Below are 10,960 nucleotides of genomic sequence, written 5' to 3'. Positions count from 1 at the left end.
AATCGGAAATTAAAGCATAAGTTGTAGCTTATTATAGTATTAAAAATTAGCACGTAATTTAATTGCTTTAGTGTTTGGAGCGGAGCTCTGACCCTCCCTCCGCCTAGGGGTGGATCCAGAACAAAAACATACCGGTGTCACTCCCTCGATCACTCATATTTTTTTGGAAAAATTTGCCACATGACACCGTTATTTTTGGCGTTTTCTAAAACATACTGCTCGATTGTGTATTTGTCAGGTACCATTACAATTTGGTGGCATATTTGCCAAACACACCACCTAACTAAAAGGGAAAGCTTTGCACTTTGTCTTCAAAACCAGTCATCACAAGCTAAAGTGCAAACCTTTTCGTTTTCAGGCCGGTGGTGTGTTCTGGCAAATGTGTCACAAAATTGTAATGGTACCTGACGAAAACATAATCGAACGGTGTGTTTTAGCAAATGCCAGAAAATAACGGTGTTCTATACCTATATTTAAAGGTGTCACACACTATAAATGGTTAAAATTTACCAAGGAATGGAAGTTCTACCCGGTGTCATGTGACTCCTGGTAGCATAACGTAGGTCCGCCCCTACCTCTGCTGTCACCTGAATAGTGGTAAAGGGAGGGCAGCCGAGTTGGCTGGCTATCCAGGCTGAGCTCCATCGGCATCCAACGACGTGCATTGGAGAAAATGTCCTCGATAGCTCCTCCGCCCTCCTTTGGCTACTCCCTCTACCTCCCATTCGACGTCTCCTTCCACCTCTTCTACGTCCTCCTCTTCCTCTTCCGACCCCTTAGACCCGCTTAGCATCATTGCCGCTACGGGGATCCTCAATCATATTTTGGTTAGTAGTTCAATTCGGATAACAATTGCAGTTAACCCGAGCCAGACAACAAACAAATGCAGAACACATTGAAGCCCCCATGTTTCGGTAGGTCCCGTTGTGCCTGGGCACAAGGATAAAAGTGAGACAGTATATGATTGAGATTTATTGGCTTTGAACTGTGAGGCTCATCAAGGTCTCCTTGAGATACGCATAGCATAGATTCCAATATCTATAGATAGAAACAAGTATTTTTTTTCATCTAAGTCTAATATTATCACAACTATATTAGAAAACATAGCTGGCAGAATTCATCCGTACATTACACATAATATATATTCCAACATGAAACAAGTATTGTTTCATCTAAGTCTAATATTGAAATAGTTATATTACAGAACATAGCTGGTGGAATTCATGTGTACATTCTACAAAAATTTAACTATGTCCAATAACACCTGAAGCCAACAACACTGCATAAGACAGTATGGAATGGTTGAAGATCCAAGATAATTTCGCAAATTTGCTAATCATGTGCTTCCAGATCACCACCTGTGCTATAGCATTTCATCAATGTGACAACACAATTTCTCCTTGCTCTGGATCCATTTTGGTTTCACAAAACAATGGTGCTGCATACACGATAATAACTGCTACATCAGCGGTGTGTTCCCGAACAGCGATATATGTGAGCTGACTCCCGATATGTCCGTTCTCTTCTTGTATTTGCATTAACCAGCGGTAGTTCAAATCCTTGACCACCAAATTAGCTGCATTCTCCATGTATCTGCTATAGCAACGGTGTGTCCCGCAACGGTGATATCCATAGACTTGACTCCAGAAATAGTCATAGGAACAAGGGAACCTTGGCCGGTTGTTTCACGCAGCAGTATAGTACAATGCAAAAGGATGTAAAATTAGTAGCCTGTATAAGACACACTGCAAGCTCTATGAATAAAATGTAACCACTATATAGTATTGATGGAAATGGTACACTTAGAAGTATGGTCTACCGATTCGAAACTTTTGCAATAATGAGGCAGTATTTTATTCATCAGTTTCAGCAGCGTACCCAGGTAGGCAGCTAAAGTACTGGAACTGAACAGTTACTTTCATGCGGGAACACATGCACGCGATAACACAATCTTGAAATACTATTTTTTAAACAATTTGTGAAAGCCTCCGCTTCTGTCATAATCACTGTATTTTATTTTGGAAACGAAAGCAACAAACATTTTAGCTTCAAAATGAACTGTAAAAACCAAAGAAGGAACTGAAAACATAATAAGGTATCCACACTTTTGAAGGCAAAGCACATAAAAGAGAAACAATTCTGAATCTTGAGCCAGCAGCCTGAACTGATAATAGCGAGTTCACAAGCCCTGCTATTTTTCCAAACCCGTAGATGCTTTCAAAATACCTACATTTGAAATGGGTAAGCTGTGCTCTGCTACATGGCCCATGAACTAACAGTAACACTGTTGTTTTGTAAAGCTTGCTCCCTTCATGAATGTTTTTTATTTGTATTCCGGAAAAAAGAGGACTAATATTTGTCTGACCAAGATAAGCATAACCAAACTATCTGAATTTTTGAAGGAAAAATCCAAAGATGGGAAACAATTATGAATTTATTCACTAAAGTAAAATATACTAATGAGTTCACCATCTTCGCAATTTGTTGGAAACAGGTAAGAGAGTGCAATAAGTGACTTAAAATATTTATCTTCAGAGCGGAATTAGGTATACTACATTTCAGGTCTCACCAACTACTGTTAATAATGTATTGGTTTACAAATCCTGGTCAATTTTATAAAGAACAAAGTTTTTAAGTTGTTGTTGCAAAAGAAACGATTAAAATAGCTTCCTGCCAAAACAGAAGAAACAGAAAGCATAAACAAACATCTGAACTTTTGAAGATAGAGCATAGTTTTGAAATAATAGCTTTCGAGCATCAAGAGTGTGAGCCGATATGGCGAAGCAAAGCAATATTGAGGACATCTGAGAACTAAAATAGAAACCAAGGAAGAAAGTATGCAACTTAATAACTGGTCTACCACAGTCGTTGAAAACATGTCACGGACTTCCAGGCTGACCATTAGCATACTAAAAAAAAATCCCAGGCCCCGACATCAAAGATGCGACTTCTAACAAGAGAATACTAACCATCAACCAGATCAAGAAAAGTGATACAACCTGCCTTATGCATTGATTCAAGATGTCCGTGCTTCTGTCATAATTGCCTATTCTCTTTTCTCTTTCATTTTTTCCTGTTTAACATAACCAGAGACATCATGTGAAACATGTTACTACCTTGATTGGCTTTTCAAGATACTGCAACATAAGAAGATCAGAAATTATAGTAATATTCAGTTTCCCTTGTCCACTGTAAGAGCTTATTTTATACACACGCAAAGCTGGCCATGTGTGACAAACATCTATATCCCGCAAATAAAAAATGAACTGGACCTTGGCTCCGACAGAACCGGTTTCATGATAAAACAATTAGTAAATGCTATCATTCAAATGGAGGAGATTGTAATTAACCACATGTACCATCCTCATTTTCAATCAGTAAGCGAAGAAATTTTTTAGAGATCAAATGCGTCGCCACGCAAAGCTGGACATGTGTAAACAATTGAGTTTTTCTTTTCTACCAGAATTAATTGTAGAGTGTTTGTGGTAAAAAAATCTGAGTGTTCCAGAAACTAACCACTCGCCTGCTTCCAGTGTCTACATGAACCTTGTTCCCGGCTAAAATGAAGGGGAATTGCTTGGGATCTGATGGGCCAGCCTGAAAACAAAAATTAAAATTACAACCAACCCAACTTTCTTGCCTCTAAATATGAAATATTGTATATCAGTGAGCACCAAACATGCGAAATATCAAATGCATAATATTCAATAACTAAGAGGGTTTGTCGCCCACTATAGAACTAAATTAGTCCTGTGACCAACCAGGTATTGTAAAATTGGCTGAGTTGCTGTTAGAACAATGTTAAGCACTTCTTTTTCCTGGATTATTTTTCTCGCGCATGTTCTGCAGCTGTAAAACCAAATGTACCATCAGTCTAGTCACAAAGCCATATCTATGGTACTAATTTCTTCAGGCTTGCAATGCGTACATTGAACCTGGAAGGGTCAAACACGGTTGGATGGTCAGATCATAGTGTATTGAGCTCGCATCGACATTCACGTTCCAATCCTTATTCAAATGTGGAATCCTGTTGTTACTTGTGTCCCTGTTAAATAGTAGCTTCCTACAAGGAGGAAGAATGAATCAGTAAAGTTTAGCTACCTGCAACCTGGCAGTCCATGAGCGCCACTCCTGGAAACAAATAATAATTTCTGGGGTGTTACGCTTCCTCCATGTGTGATAAAAAAAACGGAGCGAGAATGCTCGGAATTGATTCATATAATTAAAGCTGGCTGATCTTATCATATTTATTTTCTTTCTAAATAAAAACAGCACCTCAAGCTCTATAGTCCCCTTTTGTTCCCAGAAAAGCTAGTCAGGCAAAAGAAAAGTTAGTGATATATTCCCAAAACAGTAACCCAAGTAGTGCACAAAGAATATAATTGGGTATATAAATGGGTATGGTGAAATCTGGAAATGAACAAAGAATTTAATTGAGTTTCAGAGGGGTGCACGTGCTATCACTTCACATGCCACAATAGATAAACATTTTTTTCTAGAAGGTATTAGAAGCCAAATATTATATGAATAAGATAATAAAGGTTAATCCAAATTTATGAGTATCCCGAATGAGACAAGATGAACATTGTTAATATTTGGCTTAATTACTTGCAAATGCTTCCAAAACGAAAGTTGGAGAAGGGACCATAGCACACGCACCAGCAACGAATGCATTCCCTGGCCGAGTCCTCCTCAACCCAGGGGTCCTTGAATTCTCAAGATAGAGATCTTCTAATCAGCAGCCGCTACGACACAGGGGTCAAGGCAATCTCAAGATCAATCACAGCCTGCCTTCTGTCACCACCGTTGCAGGCCTACACCGACGCCTTGCTGCTAGACATAACATGAGCAATCAATATTATCACTATGAAATTTAAGAAGGGGGCGAAAAAAGATGCAAAACCACAGATTAAGCACAAAGCTACAGATGTAGTAACCACCCTTTCTATAACAGGAGGATCACATGTAGGACTTCTACTTAACAGTAGTTATTAAGAGTAGCCGTATAGTCTAAGCATACTGAGTACTTAAGGTGATCTGGGATCTGTTAATATTTTCTTTTATGCATTTATAAGCAATTCATCAAGCACATGACGAGAAAAAAATTCAAATTGCTCACTCTGTCAAGAAAGTGAACAAATAGGTTACTCTTAACCATAAAAAGGACACAAATGGTTGTCACTGCGAAATTTTAAAATAACCATACCTATTCAATGGAGCTGAAGAAATACTGCCAAAATATCCTTTTTTCTGTAACAATTGAATCTACCAAAATACCTATTCAAAGTGAGAGAGCTCATAACTCAGAATTGGAAATCATAAGCTTCCTGATGTTCTGAATTAGCAGCTCTGTACTGTGTGAAAAAACTTACTACGCATGTCTCATATAGATAATCACAAGAGGTGAACCCACAAAAAGAATTGCCTCCAAAATAGCAAAGACATCCATGGTATTTTGTTCGTCCACTAACATAATATACTTCACCAAGCTTAATGGAAAATCCAAGCGGCAAAATGACAAGATAAAGTTCAGTCATTAGTTGAGACAATCTTGACATGGCCAAAATTACATATTGCAGGGTCACTTACAACTCCTTTAGTATAGACATACCCAACCGAACAAGCCACTTCCTATCCTCACTTCTTGTACCCGCAGAAACAAGCATACACAGTGAAAAATACACCAAAAAATGATCTAATGTAAAGAAAGAAAATCCAAGAGTAAGTAAATAAGTGATAGAAGGCATAACTTAGCTCCAAGATTTTTTAGCAGGGGTAGCCCACACAGGTGAGCCTGGAAACATCTTTCTTGTAGCTGCGTCTACACCTCTTCCTCAGTCCGCTGCTCCTCTCCCTAGCCGGTGAATCTGCTTTGACGACCAAACCCTAGCAGCAAAATAAATCGGGGAAGAAAAGGAATCAGAAAGAGGAGCAGAAAGAGGAATATGAGTTGTACCATATACATGGAGGTTGAACAACAAACCATGATCTACAGCTTTAGGCGATATCTAGCAACAACATTATCGTGTGTTCTGTACATTGATAAGCAACTATATAATACTTTAATTGTAGTGGCAGATAGGCTGATTAAAATTATGACAAATGAATAAGACATTATCTTCCAACACCTATTTAATTTGCTACAGCTTAGGATATTTTAAAAAGTACATGATGGAACAAAATGAGTGGCTAGGACAACTAATATAAGAAAAGTGACTGAAACCTTGTCGTCCTATTTAATTTGCTACACCTCAGGATCTCTTTTACTCGCTTTCTTTAGCTTGTAATTGTATTCCTCTATTATTAATGAAAAGCAGCTCCGCTCTGCATTTTATGTCAAAAACAACTGACCTTAATACTACTCCTGTTGCGAGACCTCCACTGGATGAGTAAATGGAAAAATACTGGCTCTCTCCTAGCACCACTATTGTTGAAATTCTGTTCAGAGGCTAAGTATACGGTAACAGAATAAATATTGGATCAGTTCTGTATCAGGCAGATCTTGGAGTTGAAAGGCAACATAAGAATTGAATGAAAGAGATATAGGTATTAAATGAAAACAAGATCATACAGGCATGTAGACCTGAATGGAGTCCAACAATCTTTTGAGAAGAAACACAACAGTATTGCTCTCTGCAAGCACATGATATGATTCCATAGTGTATCTCCGAAATAACAAGTGTAAGATCATATACAATTGAAACAACGGAATTTGGAGATTGTAGCAGCGAGACCACACCATGTCTCTTTTGATAGCATTTATTTTACATAGCAGAGAGCCGAAGTACATAACAATCTAACACAGTAAACACACGACAAAGAAGGATAAACATAATGCAGGAATAGAATCATTGATGCTTAACACTTCTATGCATTGAATAATCTTCTTGGTCAGGGATGAATTTCTATCTTCATATACATTTATTTTGTTGTTTATCTGTAACATGCCATGTAGGCCTTTAGCCGGGGACATATCAGGTGAAAGCATGACCAAGTTGTAAAAATCTGAAAACTTCTCCTATTATTGGATCATGTACCAACGGCCAGATTAGATTCTTCATTCCACCACCAATTGCTACTGAACATTCTGTAGAAATGCCCTGCACTTAATGTAGTAGCATATCCCACGAAGAGTAGTTCATGGGCCTTTCAAAATGCTTGCAACCGGGTAACTTTTAAATGCTAAGAAATATGAACCAACAAACTTTAGAAAGCACATATGAACAAGCATATTTAGTGATATGGACCATTCTCGTTAGTACCATTCTATCAGCAAGGAGAGATCACAAATAAGCAACCAAGAAATATCAGATCTGGACCATTTTTGTTATAAAAAAAATCATGCACATTCGAAATATCATATCTGGACCATTTTCGTTATAAAAAAAATCATGCACATTCCACTGCTTACATATATAGAGGTTCGAGGAGGAGAAGGAGCAATCGAAAAGCATAACTTACGATGGGGGGCTGAGGCATTGAGGGTGCTGGAGGCCGTACCTTCCCCCGTCGTGGCTTGGTCTTCGGTCTTCCTCGGCTGGGAACACTCCCAGCTAGGGTTTCGTCGGAGGCCGCCGCCGAGCATACGTCGGCCATGGTGTGGAGGAGCCGCGACGGCGGCGTCGACCCGAAGCAGTGCCCGCCCAAGCAAACATGCAGATTCAAAGCAGCTATAGAACATGTAAATTCAGAAATAGATATTTATTGAACAGGATTGCATAAGAAATTCCATTTCCTTGAAGCCTTTCACATTGTTGCACTAAGCCCACTCACATTCAGAACATGATATCCACCTTTGTTTCTCTAACAGCCCACTCGCATTCAGAACATGGTTTCGACCTTTGTTTCTCTAAAGCCAAACTCCCGTTTCTTCGCATTGTCTCTTGATTCAGAGATATGCTTTAACAATGCAATTAACAGATCTATATTTTCTTTGACATAACAATTCACATAACCTACAAAAAGTGTAAGTTTGTTTCAAAAAAAGAGTGTCAAATTTGAACCAGTTCAAATATGCAATAAGTCATAACAGAGCAGTATAACGTTTTTAAGTGCCAGTGACAAGAGGCTAAAATAAGTTCGCTGAAATTAGTATTAATGCTAGACTAAGTATGAATATTGAACCTAGGATAAGATTATAAAAGCACTTGCAAAAGATGCAGAACAGAGTTGACAGAAACTAATACCATAATTCTAAAAAAACAAACCCCTCATTACTCATCTTCACAATATTAATATCAGGAAATTTCATAGAGAGACCAAAAAAGGGGAATGTGTATTTTTAATCGTGTCCAAAAAATTTACTCCTTTCTGCTTTTAGATAATATTTCCTCTATTCGAGGCAGGAAATATTTGGATACTTTCAAGTTTCTGTGGATGGGTGCAGAAAAAACTATCATTTTCTTCATCAATGATCATGTGAGGTTCAAAAAATATTTTGTCATGTTCTAACAGCAAATGCCTAAGCTATTATTCATGATCAAATGTATCAAACTTAGCGCTTTTCCCAGCAGTCCTCCAGCGAATAACTTGTAGCAAAACATTAATTCAGCATAAGGTTACCCTACTGGACATTGGTAATTAATATTGAATAGGTGCCTACAAATGAAACCATATACAAAGGAACTCGAGATCAGTAAGTGGGACCCTTATTGAGATAAAACAATATACGAACAGTAAGTGGTAGCCTACTTTCTGTGATATAGGTATCTCTCAGACGTTGGCTAAATCCACTTTCCTATTCTAGTTATTAAAATGGAGTTGGGTTTAGCTGTGTATTACCACATTTTCCAAATAATAGTTTTAGAACCCACGGAAAAGGGATCAAACATGTATCAACTATCCTCTCATCTGTTGCACCTGTGATAGTTTGTTTCTGTGATATACACCACTCTTGGCTAAATCCATCTTCAGCTAGAAGACCACGGATCCCCATGAATCCATGTGGAGTGCATTACAAGCAAAAAATATAGGTGGGTATGAACAGATTCACATAAACACTTCCTCAGCAGTCAGCTCAACTGTAATGTACTGATTCATCCTCACCAAAACAAGCACGAAATCACCAAGATGCACTCGAGCAGCATGATAACAAAGGAAATGGAAACAAGGAAAGTTATTGTGATAGCAGGAAAGAAAGGAAAAGAGGCAAACTAATATTATACCTGATGAACTCGAAGGCACACTTAACAGCAAAACAGAGGACCCTCAACGAACACAACCCTCCATCAGAAATCCTAGAAAACCATCCAGAATCAGTAAGCAAAGCAGGGGCGGAACCATCCTAGATTTATCTCACTTAGCCTCACACTGGAAAAGATCATTAGTTTTCCACTATTTATCATACATATAAAGTTATGTTATCTGATTCATGGGTATATTCAAAACAAAACATCCACACTATTTATATAAAGAAACTGACCCCCTGCTCCGACTTTGAGAAAAATGGAGATGCAATTCTCGCCACAATACGAAAACCACAACGAATATGCAGAAGCTTTATGAGCTCAAAATCCTGGTAATCTATGAAGGCTGCAAGGAAAAATGAAGATATTTCATGACTTTCAAGAGAAGCAGATTCACCATCATATGTGTTAACGAATCCAGAGAGATATTCTAGCATGTTCTCACCACTCTACAAGCATTGTGCACCTCACCGACTTTCATCAGAATCACCTGGCCTTGCCGGATCCAACACAACGTAATCCATCGCAATGCAAGCCAGCACAAACACCCATGGAAGCAAAGGAACCGAGAAGAAAATGCAGTCGTGCAGGCCATGCCGGGACCCGCCTCCTCATCCTGTCGAGGCCATGCCACCGGTCCTTCTTCCTTCCTTCTAGGCATCCAGTAGTCCACCAATTTTGACCTCAACCCACCGCTCCCCTTCCTCTGAAGCATCTGGCCGCCGTTCGCCACACCATCCTCGCTGAGAAAATAATCAGGCTCCACCGTGAGCTTAACATTAATATGTGCCTCTAACCACAAACCGTGAAAAGCACCTAGAAAAACACGATGGAGACAGTAAATTGATTATATATGTGCTAGCGCATAGTCATCAGATGGTAAACAGGCATAGCAAATGAACAGGTTGGCTCGTACCAGTTGGAATACTGAACCCAGTACTCACTGCTATTTCCAGCTTCAGGTGATTTACTTTCAAAACCGGTTTAATCCTGTTTAGGGGAGATCCATAAAAGGGTTAGGTTAGGTACTGAAGCCCCTCTTCACCCAGGACATCAACCAAAATCTGGATGCCCACGAGCTGCTTCCCAACGCCGCCCCTTTTCTTCCTGACAAAGAATCCACATAAATTGGCGTACCTGGCGCTCGCAGTCGATTTGTGGTGCCTCCTCCCAACGTACGCATGTCACGCCGCTGGAGAATGGGCGCCATGGAGGAAGACGGTGGCCGGGGCGAGGGAGACAGAGGACGCCGGCGCGGATGCCCAGATCAGGGTGAGCCACCTAGCACCGTGTTGGTGGAGATGAGGAGGCTGGACCTCTGAGCCGGCCGGCCGCCTCCTCAGTCCCCTCGCTGCCCGCGCCGCCACTCTCCGCGCCGCCGACCTCCTCTGGCGGGCCACCAGGCTCTGCTCCTTTGCCCGATCTCCGCTAGCAGCTCCTCATGGTGCCGCCCTCGTGCTCGCCCCTCCGCGATTGACGAGCTCCTCCTCGATCTCGCCCCACGTCGGCGCTGCCCGGCGCCTCCGGTCGCCGCCGCCATCCGCCGAGGCGGCTCAGAGCGGGAGTGGGGAGGCGGAGACGAGAGAGACGCCGCCGCCGAGGCGGATCAGAGCGGGAGTGGGGAGGCGGAGACGAGGGAGAGGAGACGTCGGCTCAGAGGCGGAGACGAGATCTAGGTTTCGCTGCGGGACATGGACGCGAGGCGGACGTGGTGATTAAGCTGGTTCGCTCGCTGAAACACGGGCCCCGCACGAACACGGGCCCAACTGTCATTG

The 10,960-nt window shown here is 40.8% G+C and overlaps 2 long non-coding RNA genes across 11 annotated transcripts; both read right to left on the bottom strand.

The window, feature by feature from the left end:
• Positions 1 to 1,069: 1,069 nt before the first annotated feature.
• LOC124674374 lies at positions 1,070 to 7,648 on the bottom strand. 9 transcript variants are annotated; one of them, XR_006992993.1, is made up of 8 exons: positions 7,462 to 7,648; positions 6,572 to 6,633; positions 6,352 to 6,449; positions 4,660 to 5,886; positions 3,929 to 4,063; positions 3,762 to 3,849; positions 3,517 to 3,597; positions 1,070 to 3,073 (listed from the first exon to the last, which is right to left on the bottom strand). It is a non-coding gene; the product is annotated as an uncharacterized LOC124674374 (long non-coding RNA). The 9 variants fall into 9 exon arrangements; XR_006992988.1 differs by having other exon boundaries at positions 4,660 to 4,830; positions 5,207 to 5,277; positions 5,373 to 5,886; positions 6,352 to 7,646; XR_006992990.1 differs by having other exon boundaries at positions 4,660 to 5,489; positions 5,590 to 5,886; positions 6,352 to 7,648.
• A 34-nt stretch (positions 7,649 to 7,682) lies between these two features.
• LOC124674375 lies at positions 7,683 to 10,474 on the bottom strand. Of its 2 annotated transcripts, none has more exons than XR_006992995.1 (6): positions 10,323 to 10,474; positions 10,102 to 10,175; positions 9,631 to 10,001; positions 9,422 to 9,531; positions 9,165 to 9,236; positions 7,683 to 7,955 (listed from the first exon to the last, which is right to left on the bottom strand). It is a non-coding gene; the product is annotated as an uncharacterized LOC124674375 (long non-coding RNA). The 2 variants fall into 2 exon arrangements; XR_006992996.1 differs by having other exon boundaries at positions 9,631 to 9,928.
• Between the last annotated feature and the right edge of the window lie 486 nt (positions 10,475 to 10,960).

Source organism: Lolium rigidum, chromosome 7 (genome assembly GCF_022539505.1).
Source record: "Lolium rigidum isolate FL_2022 chromosome 7, APGP_CSIRO_Lrig_0.1, whole genome shotgun sequence".
In the NCBI taxonomy this organism is placed as follows: domain Eukaryota; kingdom Viridiplantae; phylum Streptophyta; class Magnoliopsida; order Poales; family Poaceae; genus Lolium; species Lolium rigidum.
Note: the sequence above shows the minus strand (reverse complement) of the source record. Positions and strands in the feature narration are given on the sequence as shown.